This window comes from Megascapheus bottae, chromosome 24 (assembly GCF_031878675.1).
Source record: "Megascapheus bottae isolate mThoBot1 chromosome 24, mThoBot2.hap1, whole genome shotgun sequence".
NCBI classification, from domain to species: Eukaryota; Metazoa; Chordata; class Mammalia; order Rodentia; family Geomyidae; genus Megascapheus; species Megascapheus bottae.
The window spans coordinates 9,369,518-9,387,822 of NC_143532.1; the positions used below are offsets into that span (position 1 = coordinate 9,369,518).

At 38.8% G+C, this 18,305-nt stretch overlaps 1 long non-coding RNA gene across 2 annotated transcripts in view; it reads right to left on the reverse strand.

The window, feature by feature from the left end:
• The window catches only part of LOC150046918 (uncharacterized), a 48,575-nt gene extending 30,737 nt beyond the window's left edge, over window positions 1-17,838 (reverse strand). Inside the window, exons 1-3 of one of the 2 annotated variants that reach the window (XR_016539545.1) lie at window positions 17,653-17,838; window positions 16,241-16,313; window positions 1,676-1,757 (exon numbers count right to left, since the gene is read on the reverse strand). This is a non-coding gene — a long non-coding RNA (uncharacterized LOC150046918). The remainder of the gene's footprint in view (window positions 1-1,675; window positions 1,758-16,240; window positions 16,314-17,652) is intronic. The other variant, XR_016539546.1, reaches the window with a different exon arrangement.
• Window positions 17,839-18,305: the final 467 nt, after the last annotated feature.

The following is an 18,305-nucleotide window of genomic DNA, read 5'->3' on the forward strand; positions in this document are numbered from 1 at the left end:
GCCTTGAACACGTCCATTGACTATAGATTATGGAAGGGATAGGGTCTAAATTTAGCATGTTTCAAGAAAATGGCAACGGGCATAAAATAAAATGAAGTCTGGGGATTTAAATAAGGTGAATAAGATTAGCAAACAAGTAGAGATGGAACCCAGCATGTATGTATGTATGTATGTATGTATGTATGTATGTATGTATGTGTGTGTATGTATGTATGTGTGTATGTATATATGTGTATGTGTGTATGTGTGTGTATGTATGTGTGCGTGTATGTGTGTGTGTGTGTGTATGTATGTATGTATGTATGTATGTATGTATGTATTTTTGGCTGGTCGTGGGGTTTGAATTCTGGCCTGGGTGCTATCCTTAAGCTGCTCTTCAGCTCAAAGCTAGCACTCTACCACTTGTGCCACAGCCCTACTTCCACTTTTCTGGTGGTTAATTGGAGATGAGAGTCTCATGGATTTCAGAGCCCAGGCTGATTTTGAACCACGATCCTCAGATCTCAGCCTCCTAAGTAGCTTTACAGGTATGAGCCACTGGCGCCTGGCAAGACCTAGTATCTTAACCTAGTGTTCCTAAAAATATATAGACCATCATGGACTGGTATTTTTGTAAAACACAATAAAATCAATGTTAGAAAAGCAAAATATAAAAGAAATACAAATGCAAACCCATGTTTAAGAACTGTATTGCACATCAACATGGAATTATGGTGTCAAATTGCTATTATCATTTCTGAATTCTCAATTTAAATTTTTGTATTTATCTCATCACAAACCAGTGCGGTCCATGTACCACACTTTGCATAGCACTATTTTAAAGGATTTACTTTAGAGAGTTGGGAAATATTTGCCTCAGAAAGATATACTCTTAGGAAGACACCAGTGAGTGTTCAGGCATTTTTCCTTCAAACACTGAAATATTTTGGCCATTTGTAGCTTGAACAACTCATTTTCTGTGTGTGTGTGTGTGTGTGTGTGTGTGTGTGTGTGTGTGTGTGTGTGTGCGTGCGCACGCACTTAACTGGAAGTAAGAGTATTACAGACTTTTCTGCCCAGGCTGGCTTTGAACTGCAATCCTTAGATCTCAGCCTCCTGAGTAGTTAGGATTACAGGAATGAACCTCTAGTTTCTGAGCAGTAAAAATTCTCTTTTTTGGTTAAGCCAAATTGAGACTGTTTCCATAAGAAAATACCTATCAAATAGTGGGCTTCAACTTCTAGAAAAACATCCATAGCAGAAAATTTATATATGATGCAACTGTCATGTTTACTGTATTGTTTAGTGATAGATTTTTTTGATTAACCATTAAGAGTGTCCCCTCTTCCCCTAGATTTTTATCATTATCATTATATATGATTTGATAGACTGATAGTGATATAAATACTAGCACTATGGGAGGTTCCTTTAGCTTCTATTTAATCATCATTATACATCAAGCCCAAGGTCTATTTTGGTTTCTTCCAATCCTTACTCTAAGTATAAAAGAAATTGTCTCTGTTAAAAAAATAAAAAAAAAGAAATTGTCTCTGGAAATGATATATATATGATCTTTATCAGGTAGAAGATCTCAACTTTTCAGTTTAAGTACCGTTTTATGTTCAAGGCTCCAAGGGAAACTGAAGAAGCAGGGGTATTCTAAAGAAAGAATGAGCAGAGATTTTTGGCTTCTTACCTTTACCATCTTGTGTATGAGCAAACTGTCTTTATACTGTGGCATCATAGGACACACTGAACATGACTCTCCTGGGATGTTTCTAGGGTAGACAATGAAATGACAGTTCCTAGTAACTTTAAACATAAGAAAGTGGATATAATAAAGATAAGCATTCATTTGTAGATAAACTGTAATTTGAGATACTGACATGAAGAGGTTGGAGGAGAATGGATTTCACAGAAATCCTATGGATGTCAGAATTCAGGTCCACGAACACATGTGGAGCATGTTCTAAGTACCAATGATGCACATTTAATGCAATGTCTCTTGTGTCAGAGGCAGGCATGTTTACAAATTATCACACAAAAGGGAGGAGACTTAAGAACCTGTGAAAGACACAGGAGTACAAATTAGAGTGACTGACCTTTAACTGTAAGAAAATATAAAACTTTCAAAGTCATTTATTTTTTCATATAATTTTTATTGTAATTAATAGAAGAGTTACATTGGCAAAGTAACCCCGCAAATGTTTAGGTAAGTCATTTCTAGAAGGTGCTAAGAGAGGAAGACTAAGGTAAATCAAGAATGCGCATAAACTTCTTGGTGGTAAAGACAAGACTAAAAGCTTTTCATTCAAAGTATTAGTCTACCAAAAATGACGAGCATACATGCTAATAATGTTAGGTCTGAGTCCTATTTCCACCCCCTCTCTCCCTCCCCCACTTTTTTTTTGCCAGTCCTGGGACTGAGCACTGTCCTTGGGTTTTCTCAAGGCTAGTATTCTACCACTTGAGCCATGGCACCACTTCCAGCTTTTTTTATGTATGTGATACTGAGGAATTGAATCCAGGGCTTTTTGCATGCTAGGCAAGTACTCTACCACTAGGCCATGCTACTGGCCCCCCTAGCAACACTTCTGTTCAAGCAGATTCAAGCTTTTGGGACAGATTGCAGTGAGCACTGGAACAATCTATAAACAGCCAAATAATAATGGATGAAAGAATGGTGTTTATATGGCTTAAACTTTCAGAGATGGAGCTGGGCGTGATGGTTCATGCCTGTAATCCTAGCTACTCGAGGCTGAGATCTGAGGACCATGGTTCAAAATCAGCCTGGGCACTAAAAAGTCTTCGAGAGTCTTATCTTCAATTAACCACCAGAAAACTGGAAGTGGAGCAGTGGCTCAAGGGGTATGATCATTTCATTTCTTCCCTTTGTAGGTCATCTTTTCATTTTATTGGTGGGATTTTTTTGAAGGATAAAGGTTAATTTTTATGAAGTCCAATTTATCTTTTTCTTTTACTATGTATATTTTTGGCATTATATCTCAGTGTTATGTAGTATTAACCCTTACATTTAGGTCTATGACCCATTTTAAGTCAAATCAAGTTTTAGGTACATGGTATACTTTTTTTGGGGGGGGGGGTCAGTTGTGGGGCTTGAACTCTGGGCTTAGGCACTGTCCTCAAGCTCTTCAGCTCAGGGCTAACACTCTACCTCTTGAGTGCCACTTCCAACTTTTTTTTCTTTTTACATATAAATATCCAGTTGTCTCAGTCTCAAACTTGATCAGATTATTTCTTCTGCCATGAATTGTCATGAAATCCTTCCGAAAAATCATCTGACCACAATGTAAGTTACACTGTTATATACTTGTTTGTATTCCACCAAAGTATTGTGGTTTGTCCTCATGCACTGCAGTATTTTAAAAATAACAAAGTGTACATTCTCTTCCTTTTTAATGCTTTGGCATTTCTAATTATATATTAATATTAATCAATTTCAGAAAAAAGTAGTTGAGATTTTGATACAGATTATGTTTAAAATGTAGATTAGTTTGTGAGGTATTGCCATTTTGACAGTAAATATTAAGACTTCCAATCCATGTCTATGCAATATCCTTTGATTTATTTAGGTCTTTCTCTAAAAGACATTTTCCCCCTAGTTTTCAGTTATAAATCTTATATTTCCTTTGTAAAATTTATTCCCAAGTTTTTCATTTTAACACAATTTTAAATGAAATTATTTTTCTAATTTATTTGTTGGAGTGTTCATTAGTGCAACCTGCAGCACTGCCAAATTTGTTCACTAGCAATAGCAGTTCCTTTCATGGAAGGCTTAGAGTTTTCTATTCACATAATTATGCTACCTGAAAATAGAGATATAGTTCTTCATTTTCAATCTGGATGCCTGTCTCTGTTTCTCTGTCTCTCTGTCTGTCTCTGTCTGTGTCTGTCTGTCTGTCTGTCTGTCTGTCTCTCTCATTGTCCTGGCTAAACTTCTTATATAAAATGTTGAATAGAAATAGGGAGGGTGATATCTTGTCTTATTCCTGATATTAAAGGGAAAGTACTTAGTCTTTCCACCACAAAGTTCAATATTAGTTTTAGGATTTTTATAGATGTATCTTCAGGTTCAAGATTTTTTCCCCCCCTTCTATTCCAGCCCTGGGCTTGAGCTCAGGGCCTAAGCACTGTCCTTGGGCTTTCTGAAGACTAGAGCTCTACCACTTAAGCCACAGTGCCACTTCCAACTTTTCTGTGTATGTGGCACTGAAAAATTGAACCTGGGTCTTTGTGGGAGCTAGGCAAGCACTCTACCACTAGGCCAAATCCTTGCCCCCTCCCCCAACTTTGTTTTTAATTATCATGAAATGGTGCTGGATTTATTCCAGTGCTTTTTCTGCTCTTTCTCTGTTTGTTGTATTTTAAAATGGCATTAACTCTGATTCTTCCTGGAAGGTTAGATTATACACATAGGGAAGCTGTAGATTTGGGTGTTCAGAAGAAACAGTATGCTATTAGTATTCCTTAGTTTCTACTGGTTTTATTTAACAAAGAACAAGAAAAAAGAGATCAAGAAAGAATTAATTTGTAAAAAGGATAGAAAATCTAGGTACTTAAAGTTTCCAGCCAGCAAAAAAATGTTGAGATAGGCTTTTAGTATTAAGACTGACTAATTTACAAAACCAAAAAGCTCACACACGAAACCCAAGAAAGATCGTGGTCATCATTTCTTCTGCTGATTTGGTGGTACTTGCTAAGTGTTCTCAATGGGCAGAGTGACAGAGGGACCGAAAGGCACTGCTTAAACCATGCTCAGTAAGCTATTGGCAAAAGATGAGGAGCAACTAAGCTCTAGGTCAAAAATCAGTAATTTCAATTGGTAGGTGCTGGAACACAAAGGAAGATGCTATCTATATTTGTAGCAATTGAGAACAATAATAAAATTTACCATAGGTTGCTCTTTTGGTGATATTTGTGTTCCCCTTTTATATGCAAAATACATTCAACCTTTCTCTAGAAATTAGATTTTCCCTAAAGTCTAATTTAATCACATTATAAACTCAAAGTCCTAGATCTCATGTGGCTCCAGATACTTATGAACTAAAAGACCAAGCTTGTTCCCACAAGCCCAGCACCCTGTGGGGTAGGGGCAGGGTGATCATAATAAATATTTTATTCAGAAAGGAAAAAGATGGAAATCCTAGGGTAGTTACTGACTCAACAATTCTGGAACCTTTGTGCAATGAAACATGAAAGGTTTCCTAAGGGTAAGGATAGTTTTTTGGTTAGGCTTTGGTTCCATTCTCTCAGAAGTTTCCCATTTTGTTATTGGCTATGGTACTGGGAAATATTTTTCCTCATTATTCTCCCTGGCTATATCTACAAAAAAAGATTGAAAAAATGCTTTTCTTGTGGCTTATTCTCTTTTTTTTTATAGAAGATGGGATTTGCAAAGTAATTCTGGTCTCAAGTAGCAATTGTTTTTAAAAGCTACCTGTAATCTCAGATACTTGGGGGCAATGATCACAGGAATATCAGTTTGAGACCAGACTAGCATAAAACTGATAAGACCCCATCTTAGTAAATAAGTTGGGCAATAATGATATACATTTGTAATTCAAGCAACTACAGGAGGCAGAGAGTAGATTCTTAAAAATAACTGAAAGCAAAAAGGGATAGGGTGTGGCTCAAGTAGTAGAGCATGTGCCTAGAAAACATGAATCCCTGAGTTCATACTACAGTTCTGCCAAACAAGACAAAAGAAAACACACAACAAAATCCATAGTTGTAGCTGGGTGCGGTGGCTCTTGCCTATAATCCTACTCAGGAAGCTGAGATATGAGGATCTTGGTTCAAAGCCAGCCTGGACAGGAAAGTCTGGGAAACTCTTATTTCCAATTAACCACTAAAGAACTAAAAGTGGAACTGTGGCTCAAAGTGGTAGAGCATTAGTCTTGAGCAAAAGAGCTCAGGGACAGCAACCAGGCCCTGAGTTCAAGCCCTGTGACCAGAAAACAAAACAAAACCAATCAACCAACCAACCAACCTATGATTGTGGCTTAATAGGAAGAATAGCAATCTTAACAGGGTGCCTATTCCACTTATTTAGGTATTTGCATTCTCCCAAATTATTTTGTTAGTATCACAGCTCTCAAAAGTATAGGAGATGCCAAGCTGTGGTGGCTCATTCCTGTAATCTTAGCTACTCAGGAGGCCGAGATCTGAGAATCATTCCTCAAAGCCAGTCCAGGAAGTCTATGAGACTCTTATAGCCAATTAACCAACAAAAAGCTGGACGTGGAGCTATGGCTAAATTGGTAGAGTGTTAGTCTTGAGCACAAAGGCTCTGGGACAGGGGCCAGGATTTTAGCCTAGTGGTAGAGTGCTTGCCTAGCATGCATGAAGACCGGGGTTCGATTTTTTGGTACCACATACATAGAAAAAAAGCCAGAAATGGTGCTGTGGCTCAAGTGGTAAAGCTCTAGTCTTGAGAAAGCCCAAGGACAGCACCCAGGCCCTGAGTTCAAGCCCCAGGACTGGCCAAAGAAAGAAAAGCTCTGGGACAATGTCCAGGCCCAGAGTTCAAGTGCCAAGTCTGGTACACACATATACAAAACTAAAAAAGTATAGCTGATTTTCCTTCTAGTTGATCCTATCCAAGTCTATGAGTCAATAATGGGCTTTATTATAAGATATGGATTGTCTTCAAAATATGTGGCTATTGGGTCCATTTTCTAAAACACGAACCATTCTCTCTAATCCAGTTATTTTCAACCAGAGGCTCTTTTGCTCCTCAGGGACACATGACAATGTCTGGAGGTATGTTGTCATATCACACTGCACCCCAGGTGTAAAGGACATGGAGAGTGATGAACATCCTAAAATACAGGGAAATATATTTTTCCCTAGAAGCAAATATTAGGGTCAGAAAGACTTTGGAAAAGCCACAGTTTGTGACGTGAGTCAGTTTGTTTTTTTAAAATAATATTTTCATTGTTTATTGACTACTACATTTCTATCTTCCATATTACACAGTCATAATCTTTTGATCTCTTTTATTACCTGTGAAAGATGATCTATCCTGCTAAATCACATTCTCAGTGTACATGAATTTCATTTCTACATTTTAATTATTAGTGTGGGCCTTTCTTTAGATCTTTTTAGAGAGAAATAAGATCTACTGGGAGGTCCTATTCTGATTTGTAATAATGTCTGGTTTATTGTTATTACAATCTTGTGTTTCCAAGAAGGTTCCTATTGTCATTAGGTGTTTGTGGAAAAAAAAAACCCATGAAGCTTAATACTAAGATATGAGATGAGCTTGAGGGTGTAGGGGTTTCTTGCCTAAGGCTTTAGGGCTCTCCAGCACAAAAGGAGTTATTTTAATTAAAACACGCAGCTAGAGTTTAGTTCAACAGGAGACAGAACACAGCAAAAGGGAAATGCAAGTTACAGATGGAAAAATTCCCACCTGGACATATGAGATAGACTTTGCTCAGAAAGCAAGGTTGTGCCATCTAAGAATCTAGATACTAGAGAAGAAAAGGAAATGGTTCCTTTCTCATTTTGGCCAGGTTTACTGAGCCTAGAAAGGATGACAATGGTTGAATACACAAACTGACAGAATACTTTTTCATAAGAAAATATAGATAGAGCGGGTGGGGAGTTTGGCCTAGTGGTAGAGTGCTTGCCTAGCATGCACAAAGACCCAGGTTCCTCAGTACCACATACATTGTAAAGCTAGAAGTGGTGCTATGGCTCAAGTGGTAGAGCTCTAGCCTTGAGGAAAGCCCAAGGACAGGGCTCAGGCCCTGAGTTCAAGCCCCAGGATGGGCAAGAAATTAAAAAAAAAAGAAGAAAGAAAATATAGATAGAAAAATAAAGTAATTATTTCCACTGAAAACCTTCGCTTTCTTAACAAGTTCTAATGGTCTCCACTATTTTTTTCTTAAATGGAAGAACAATTAAACATTCTGCCTTCTAATCAAATTCCTAATGGAATAGAGGATTTTGTTAAGTCTATTACCATTTTGTTTTTCTTCATTACATACCACATTCCATTTTATTCCTTTGTACCATGATTGAAAATGTATGTGATTATTTTTTTTGGTCAGTTGTGGGGCTTGAACTCTGGGCCTGAGTGATCTTCAGATCTTAGCCTCCTGTGTAGCTAGGATTATAGGTGTGCACCACTGGTGGTGCCCTGCTAAAAATGTGTATAATTCTTATATCTTCCTTAGGTGTTTTAAAAAAAATTTTTTGCCATTGCCACTTCTGGATTTTTTTGTGTATGTGGAATGAGGAATTGAACTCAGGGTTTCCTGTATGCTAGACCTACCACTCTACCACCAGGCCCAAATCCTGCCCATTCTCCACACCATTTTTTTAAAAAAAATAAATCATGACATCTGTGGTTGAGTCACAGTTTAGCCCAGATTCAGAAACCTGACTCTTTTAGTAGAAGAAGAGCATGTCTTGAGGACAGCTTGCTATCCTGGCAGTGAGACATCTAGATGCTGTCCTGGCACTCAGCTGCCTGAGTCATAAAAAAAGTCATTTCCCTTTTGGGGTTTTACCCAAAGATCTCTAAGGAGTTTTCTTTCATCTCAAAATATTCCTTGTATGTCAAATTTTCTTTTATATATGCAGGAATAGTAACACAATAACTACACATTTTCTTTTTCTGCTCATTTTGTAGCCCTCTATTGGGAATAGTATATAATGGTGTGTGTGGGGGGGGGGGGGGTCCGGGGGGTAGAACCAAGTAAAAGTGGGAACTGTGTAGACTAGTTAACCTTGGTAGACAATATCTGGTTGTAATACTCTGTAAACAGTTTGTATTAAAGAGGATGTGTGAGTATTTAAATACTTCTGATAGAGGAAATATGCAAGCATTCATCATGGTTAAAAAATGACATTCTCTGAAATGACACTCTCTTTCTCCCACACCACCCTTCCCCCTCCCACCCTGACAGATAAAGCACCTGCCGACTTTGACCAGCCACTGAAACGGCCATGAAAACCCTCGTGCTTTTATAAAGCAGGACAAAGCTTTGAAGCTTCAGCTTTAAATCGCCAAGCATCTCCCTGCTGTAATGAGGACAGCATTTCCCAGTCAAAACATCCTGGTTCTATTTATAGGTGTTCACTTCTCTGAATAATAAACAGAAGTAGCAGGCGATTCCCATCGCCTTTTCCTTCAATGAACCTATTTAATACAATGCCAACCACGAAATACATTTCCAGAACCACAACATGGAATCGTGGCGTTAATTATCTTAGAGAAGACACTGAACACCATACATTTGAGTAGTCAAAATCCTGAAAGGACATCCAATTGGCCTTTGTTTACCCAGGATTTTCTGGCTATTTTATTGGGGTTGGGGAGGGGAGAGGTTTCATTCCGTTAAATGGTTCCAGAAATATCCTGCCTCCATGGTGTAAGGGAGACTGTTTTCCTCTGCTAGCTGATGGCCTTAACTGACGTCGCTTTAAATAAGGACGGCAGACAAAGCAGCATCCATGGAGACGGCTATGATTCCTTTCTATTCTTTTTCAAATGTAAGTTTGTATTAGGTTATTTAATGGAGCACAATATTCGTTCAGAAGGTATAGAATGCCTGCCCCCACAGGGCTGAGGCTTAATACTTTCCAGTCTGTTTTAACTAAGATGTTTTCTCCTGTGCATATAATCGTCATTATCATAGAAGTTATTTTTAATTTATAATTAACATAGTCTGCTTCTCATTATGTGTGCCTTGATTGACTTGGACCCTCTGGACACATCCTGTCTGGCATCATGCTGGCCGCATCCTGCAGTTCTCTAAATGTGCAGTAGGGGTCTATCTTAGCCTTTCCTTCATCCTTCCACCGCTTCCCGTCCCTGACACTGTGATATAGTGCATAATTCCAAAATGGCAGCTTTTTGAAAATTCACCTTGATTATCAGACATTAAAAGTGACTCATCCCGCAGTGACTGTCTGGCAGAAGGGATGGGATCAGACAGCAAGACAATGAGGGGACTGGGCGCATTAGCCACTAGATTACAGAGCCCATCAAAAATACCTTTGTTCTGTCAACGATCCAATCATTTGCTAGTTGGGTTCTGCAGAGGAGAAAGAATGGGGGTGGGGGGAGAGAAGAAATCCACCGAACAAACAACAAACAAAAATTCCATCCATGAATTTAAAACCTCCTCAGGTCTCTTTAATCCTAGGAGGGTAGGGAAGTGTCTGATCAGCCATCTCAAGAGAGGGAAAGATGGGGATTGTGTTTCTGAAGCAGGAATCTATAGAACCCTTTCTTTTTAGTGGCTATCAAATTTTCTACACTTGCTTCTGTTCTTTAAGTCTCAGCAAGGAGGGATTCAGTAAGTTAATGGGGTTTGGTGTTGTCTATGTCTGTATTCTGACTTATAGCGGAATATTTAGGACACAAATGATTTCACAATTAGAACATCTTTATCAAAAGCAGAGCTTCCCATCTCTCCTCATGTTACATTACTGTGCCAATCAAGATGTGTGTGATGTGGCAGAGGGAGAAAATATGTGTAAGGATGATTATTAATAAGTATTTTATGAGCATTTCAACTGGCTCAGATTAAAAAGGCAGTCAGTCTTTGACTAGACAGAGTCCAGGAATTCTTGTATCAAGCACATCTGTGTTTGTATACAAAGGGAAGGAGAGAGCAGAAGAAGGGGGAGGAGAAAGCGATGAGGGCATTCCTATGGAGTGCTGGGTGGGTGGATAACTGGGTGAGATGTGTGTCAGATTCTCAGCACGGTGGCAAGCTTGCCCAACTCTTTAAGAACACAAAAATGCCCAAATAGGGAGTTGGTACTTGGCTTTCTTCTTATTTTCTTACCTTCTTTGTTTTCTTTTAAAAATTATTTTCATCATTTGTCTATGAGGAGGAGCTTATCAGTCATAGAAAATGCTCCAAGGGGCTCAGATCAAAGCAGGCATTGAATCTTGTGCTTGGGTAGATCTCCCTGCCAAATACATTAATACAATTAGAACACTAGTTCCATCCCTAATTATCTTCCATCTATTTAGCAATAATAATGGTGATGTGAGTGTCACCAATCTTTGCTTTGCAAAGATACACCAAGCAGATTCACAAGCTTTGCTGCACATGGCTGCTGCACCACTTTGGGGGCATTCAGGAGATTTTATTTGCCAGCAAGTAGGGAAAGTACCAGCTACCACTATAGTGTGCAGAAGTCTCTGGAAAAGAATGGCCGCATTCTAGCTGTCATTTAGTAAGTTTATTTAAACAACTCATTGCACTTCACCAGTCATGTGATATATTAGAGGGTTTGTTATTTCATTTCCCTCCCTCCATATTTATTTAACTGTCAGGTACAGAAAACATACTCCTTTTTGTTCCTCTTAATCATTCCCAGTATCAATAGCTTCATTGTTTTATTGATGGAGGGTGGCAGATTCAGCAAAACTGCCTGGTACAAGTGCTTCAGAAAGTTACCCACTCCAAGACCCAAACCGTGTCTTTGGATTCACAACACATACTCTGAGTAGGGAGAACGAGAAATCTATAGGCTTTTAAAATCTCTGCCTAAACCTGACCAAGAGATTAACGGGGAGAGCAAAAGGGGAGGGCAAAAAGGGAGGGCAAAAGGGGAGGGCCCAGACCAATTTCCACACACCAGTACTCCTAACAGGGATGGATCCGTGAAGAGAGACAGAAACCTGTGTGCTTGAGTTTTCAGCAGTAGAATTTTAATGAGCCTTAAAGGTTAGCTTTCGACTTCGTTAACAAACAGCTCTAGAGATAATTTCTAATTTTCAGTGTTTATAGAAATGTAGCTCCTTGGTCGTAATCAAATTCTGAGACTGTCTAGAGCTTATTCTGCATGTCCAACTGACACTGAAACATAAACCATCAGAAATTATTGAATATGTGCTCAAAACCAAATGTGGAAGAAATAAAGAGGAAGAAAATTTGCAAATTACAATGATCATATTAACCACCTTTGATGAGACTGGTTTAGTCAAATGAAAAATATGTATTTAAAAATATCCTCCATGGATGTTTGAGAGGGCACTGATTATTCTAATACAGTTCCGAAATGGACAGATACAAGATGGAAGATTTAATAAACAAAAGAAGAAAGCCTCATTCTCAATAGCTAGAGATCAGAGTCCCTGCTACCTACAAATGGATTGTAAATGTGCAGAAAAGAATAAAGAAGCAGAAACTGCCAAAATTGCCCACTAGGGAATAATAGGTCAGTTTGCTGGGAATATGTTTCCTCTCTCTTCTGGTCTTTCTCTTCCCTTTTCTCTTTTAATTGTCCCAGAAGGAAAATCAGCCTGAGTAAGATTCTAGCCACATAAAACAAGAACAGGGGGTAGTTAAAACAAAGAAACACATACAAGAATTTGTCTTTTCTCCCAACTGGGTGGAAAATCCTTTCCCTTGACACAAGGACCAATAGCAGATTCTTGTAAATGTTGGCAGGGTGCTGGGTATGGTATTACATGCCTGTGAGCTCAGCATTCTGAGCCTGAGAAAGAGGCTTGTGAGTTTGAGGTCAGCCTGGGCTACATTGTTAGACCCTGTTTCAAAAACAAAACAAAAATAAATTTTAAAATTGCTGTGAGAATATTCTTTGGCTTATGTGAGGTTGAATTTTATTCCCCCCAGTGTACAAAATCTTTTTTCCTTTTTTACATTCTTTGCCTCTTGATTTGCAGAAGAATGGATGATGATAAAACAACAGAACAAAAGGCAGACACAGCTAACCCAGGGCTCTGCCATATAAGGGTACAGGAGGTTAAAGAGTAATTTGCTCTGCTAAGTGATATTCTGGTCATCTTTGGACATAAAGGCTATGAAGGAAGGTATAGATCTGGGGGATGGCCATTTTGAGTCTCAATTCAAATTTTGCATCTTACTCCTTATATTCCATGTAACCCTGGTGGGACCAGTCCAACCCTTTAAAGTTTCTCCTAGAATAAAAAAGAAATTTGTGAATTCTGGTAATGTTTCAACTGAACAGTTCTCAGAGATTATTCATTCAACTAATTTTTTCTCATTTTATAGATTAAACACTAACACAACTTTGAATATTTAGTATGTACTAGACATTATTCTAAGCATTTTACAAATACCTCACTATCACAATATTCCCCCCTGGCAGGTACAGCTACTCACATTTTGCAGGCAGAGGAAACAAAGACACAGTGAAGTTCAAGGTAAGTGGCAGAGCTGGGCTTTAAACCTGAATGACCTACCCCAGAGCCCCCACTCATAAACACTGTCTTTCAGTAAATTGTGAGTTCACCCACTTACCCATTTTTGTACAGAGGCACACCCATCTTAGGAAAAGAGGTACCTTCTGGAAAACGTAGTACTCACTGAATAAGCCGGATGTACTCAAGCCCACTGACAAAGAAGCCCACACATTGTAACCCTAGTTCTCATTGCTCAAAAGCACCCAGAATGCTGAAAAAATAATCTAGTAACAATCTCTGAAAACAGCCTATTGCTAAATGACCAATATCAGTGATGTTAAATTACTCAGAGAAGTTGCTTAGAGAAGTGGATGCTATGAGCTCACATTGCTTGGTGACTGTTTCAAGTTGTCAAGTGATAGAATCCTACCATAACACAAGTCCTCTAGTTTTCAAGACACCGATTGAGACTGAGGTAGCATTTGGTTCCCAGTGCTTCTGTAACAACTGAGATAGAATATAAGAAAAATTAAGACAAATTATAGACCTGGATAAGACACACAGAAAGTCCTTTCTGATCTGATATCACACACCTTTTTAGTCAGAGTTCCTGCCTGGTATCCATTCTGTTTCAAGTGATCACCTTCCCTGCTCCCCTCTCATCATTTTGCCTCCTTGGCTGTAAACACTTGTCAGCTTTCTAGATCTGGCCTCAGCTATTTTCTCTGTGAACTGTCCTGACTTACTACATTTCCGTAGTCCACATGGTTAGAACATTTCACCCTACAGTTTGATAATGGACTGGCTACCTGTCTTTCTCCCTAGATGAGGCAACCAAGGAGCTCCTTGAGGGCAGAGATTATATTTCATCTATCTCTAGCATCAGTGTTTAGCAAAGGGGCCCAGATAAATCTTATTTGCTCAATGAATACAAAAGAAAGGAAGGTAGGATAGCAGAAAGCAGACTTCTCATTTCTCATTTACCTGCTTGGTGAAGAGCTTCACCATTTCTCCAAGAAAGAATGTTTTTAACTAATGCCTTTTACAAGGAATAATTTGGCTAGGTGAATAATAAAAGAACCCACAGACTACAGAGACCTAAGGAATTCTGTTTAATACATGGCATTAAGATATTTATTTATTTTTTATCAAGTAGTATTTTTTTTTGTTAAATGCACTGAAACACAACCATAAAACATTTTTGTTTGAATCATCCTCATCTGAGGGTCTTGGGGAAAGAAAGCAGTAGAGAAAAGAAGCCTCAGGGATTTTTCCTTACAGTACAATTTTTACAAAAAGCTGAGTTTACAACTTCCAAAATAATAAGCTTCGGTGATAACACAAGTTTCTGCTACAATTATCACAAAGAGCAAGTCTGCTGCTCAAGCTTCTAAGCTACCCCTGTGACTACAGAACGGTCCAAAATGTCACTTCCAAGTTGAAGTGATTGCAGCCAATTAGGTAATTTCCACCAAATTGGGTCTATTAATACTTGGACATTATCTTGAGGGAGAAATAGGATTTGGTGACAAGGTGCAATGTGCCTTGTGAAATATTAGTTTTGGACAATCACAAATCAAGATCCAAGGGTATGTTAAATTATTCAGTATTCTTGACCTCATTATTAAGTGACTGCATAGGGGTTTTTACTCATATTCATATAATATCAGGACTGAAGAGCTTGGTTTTGTTTAATTTGCCAGGCTATTTTCTTCTTTGTGTCGGATGTTTTAGATCTCTATGTCTATAGATACACAATACATCTTTATTCCTTATTCTGTTTTATTTTTGTAACTTAAAGGGCAATAGATATGATTATATTTGAGGAATACCCATTGAGAACAATTGTTCATACAATGAGAGAGATTTTAAGAGTCTGATTATTAGTTACAAATTTGGTTCTCCCTTCTTTGTGAGAACACAACCTAAGATAGTACAACTTTCCAGCTAAATATCTGCCTTGATCTACCATGGATTACACAAAAAGCTATGATGTGTAACATGATTTTAAAATATGTCGGAATTTCAGGGTCAAGTCTGCTTTGGAAGCATTTTAAAATGGTATTGGTCATTTTCCAAAATAGTCAGAGAAAGCCACAAAAACACTCCCAAGAAGACCATGTACCGACGACATTTGTTCATTTCATTTTGTTCCAAAGATGTATGGAATAATAATTATTTACTGTTGTCAAGGTTTCTACAACCAGAAAATGGGTTGGCTCTTTGAAACCTTAAATGTGTGTCCTTATAAGTTCTAGAGAGCTTAAATCAATTGCACAATTATCCTAAGAATATCACAAAGAAATACCATTTAAATTTATAAGTAAAAATAACTCACTGGGGTGAAACAATGATATGGACCTGGAATGTGAATATGAGTGAATCAGTAAAGATTAAAAAAAATCTTACAATTTTTGGAAATTAAGTAGTATTAGGCTGGCTGCTTGTAGGACACATGTTGAGCATAGATTCTTTAGTTAGATGTGTTTTGTCATTTTGTTCATGATTCAGACCAAAACAAACACTTTGAAAAAAAAGAGACACAGAATTCCATTTCATCATGTCCCAAACCCAGATGCAACCAGAGCAGGTGCAATCACTTTAAAGTGCTCTTCTCTATAAATCAACTTCTGATTCATTCCAGAATGAAGCTGTCACAGCCCTTAGGCCCCCCAATGAAGTTAAGAATTTTTAGCAAACTAAACACATGCATTAAAATAATGTTTGAATTAGTTTTAATCACAGTGGCCTAGATTCTCCTTCTCCCCCAAGGACCTTACTGTATCTCTTCCATGTGTGGGACCCACGAGAAGGCTGTACATGAAGATGACTCACCAAAGTGCAGAGCCGGAAGGAGAATTTAGGTCAATTACCTTTTGAAGTGTGATCCCTTTAAACAGCTACTCAAGGTAGTATCTTGCTCAGGGAACTGTATATAATAAAAGTGACCTGTGCTATTTCTTTAAATACCGCCTTTTGGTTGTAAGCGATCAAAGTACTGAATTTATGTAAGGAAGGGGGAGAAAAAAAGAAGATCAAGAGAAGTTTCATCCATGTTCTTTCTGGAATCTATTAGGAAGGATTAGGTATGTAGTTTACCTCTCAAAGTCTGGGTTTGCAAATAGGTGCCTCTAATTCAGTCTCTTCCAGCTGAGGTTTTTTTCTTCTCCATCTGTAATTGGAGGAGGAGACAAATAGTTTAGGTATCACCTCAGGACCTCCAGTAAATATATTTAAAACATTAAAAAAATCATGAAGTACTATAGAGGAATGTAAGGACAGGCAAAAGAGGGAAAGACAATGTTACCTAAGAATTCATTCCCCTATTTTTCATTAATTATTAAAGGTGTATTGTTTATCTCTGGCCATAAAAGAAATGCAAATCAAAACAACTCTGAGATTCCACCTCATTCCAGTTAGAATGGCCAGGATCAAGAAATCCAACAACAACAGATGCTGGAGGGGATGTGGCCAGAAGGGATCACTACTACACTGTTGGTGGGAGTGCAAACTCGTTCAACCACTATGGAAAGCAGTATGGCAGAGCCTCAAAAGACTAAACATACAGCTTCCCCATGACCCAGCAATTTTACTACTTGGCATTTACCCAATTGCCCAGCAACAAGGACATACTAAATCCACTAGCACAACGATGTTCATTGCAGCACTATTTACCATAGTAAAGATATGGAACCAACCTCGATGTCCCTCAGTTGATGAATGGATCAACAAGAAGTGGTATTTATACACAATGGAATTCTATGCTGCTGTCAGAAAGAATGACATCACCCCATTTGTAAGGAAATGGAAAGACTTGGAAAAAGCCATATTAAGTGAAGTAAGCCAGACCCAAAGGAACATAGGCTCCATGGCTTCCCTCATCTGTAATAATTAGTATACATCTAGAACTCCTAGCAGAGGATTACAATAGCTCAAACCCTAGGTACATGAGGCCATATAGGATGAGACCAAATTAAAGGACCTCCAGGACATGGAAACAAGAGCTTGATTATAAGTAACTGTTATTCTTTATGTATTATGTTTTTCTCTCTTGTCTTGTGTTGCCCTTTGGTTAATCTTGTATTGTTACAGTATCCCACTTTGTTACCTGGTATCTTATATATAGATGTTAACTTGTTTATTTGAAATAGGAGGGGAAAAACGAGGGGAGGGGGTGGAGGGACAGAAATGGGGACAAAAACATAAGTAGGGATATCAATATGTGAGAAGTAATGCACCCTCTATCTGGCAAATATAACTATATAACCGTAACCCCTCTATGCATTGAAATAAAAAATTATAAAATAAAAAAGATTTATTGTTTACCTGACTTACATAATTGTAATCCCTCTGTACATCACCTTTTATTAAAACAAAAAACTTACAAAAAAGATGCGTTGTGTATTTAAATGTATTTTTTAAAAATTAATTCTTGGAGAAAAGTTTTATTTTTTTGTTTGTTTTGTTTTGGGTTTAAATCAGACCATGAAGAAAAATGTCAATTTTCTTACCTTCAAAATGTGGGAAGCAGGGTGGAGAGGGGATGCAGGTGAGGAGTGCTCCAGGTGCAGTTCCCAGAGGGAAAGCAGGAGTCCAGCTTCCAGATGCTGCTCTCACCCTAGGATGATAGAGCAGGGGCCAGGCACACCCCACACCAGGGATGTGCCCCAGTGCTCTGAGACACTGTGGTCCTGCATTCTCAGCGGCTCAGGGCTAACCTAGGTTTCGGTTTTCCTAGCTCTACTGGTTATCACTATCTCCGAGTGAGGGGCAGGGCCCAAGTCAGCCCTGCAGAGACCTGGCCCAGGCTCAGCCCTCCCCTGGCCACTCACACGAGACTCCAGGCACCTCCTTCCCCTCTGGTCCCACAGCATAAAGTCACACTACAGAAACAGCCAGGGCCCCCTGTGTCATCCAATGCCAGCAGAGTTGGGGGAGGGCACCAATGCCATCTCATCAACTACCAGTGTGGGGCCCAGCACAGAGTGGGTCAAGCAGGTGAAGGGACCCGGGCTTGTCACAAGGCCAGTCTGGCTGGGAGCCCAGCCAGACCTGCCTGTCAGGACAGCGGCTCGCAGAGGCAGTGGTCATTGGTCTAGGGTGGTGCCTCCGAGTCTACTCTTGGAACAGCAGCGGGCTACTGGCCTCGTTGTGAAGCCTGGCA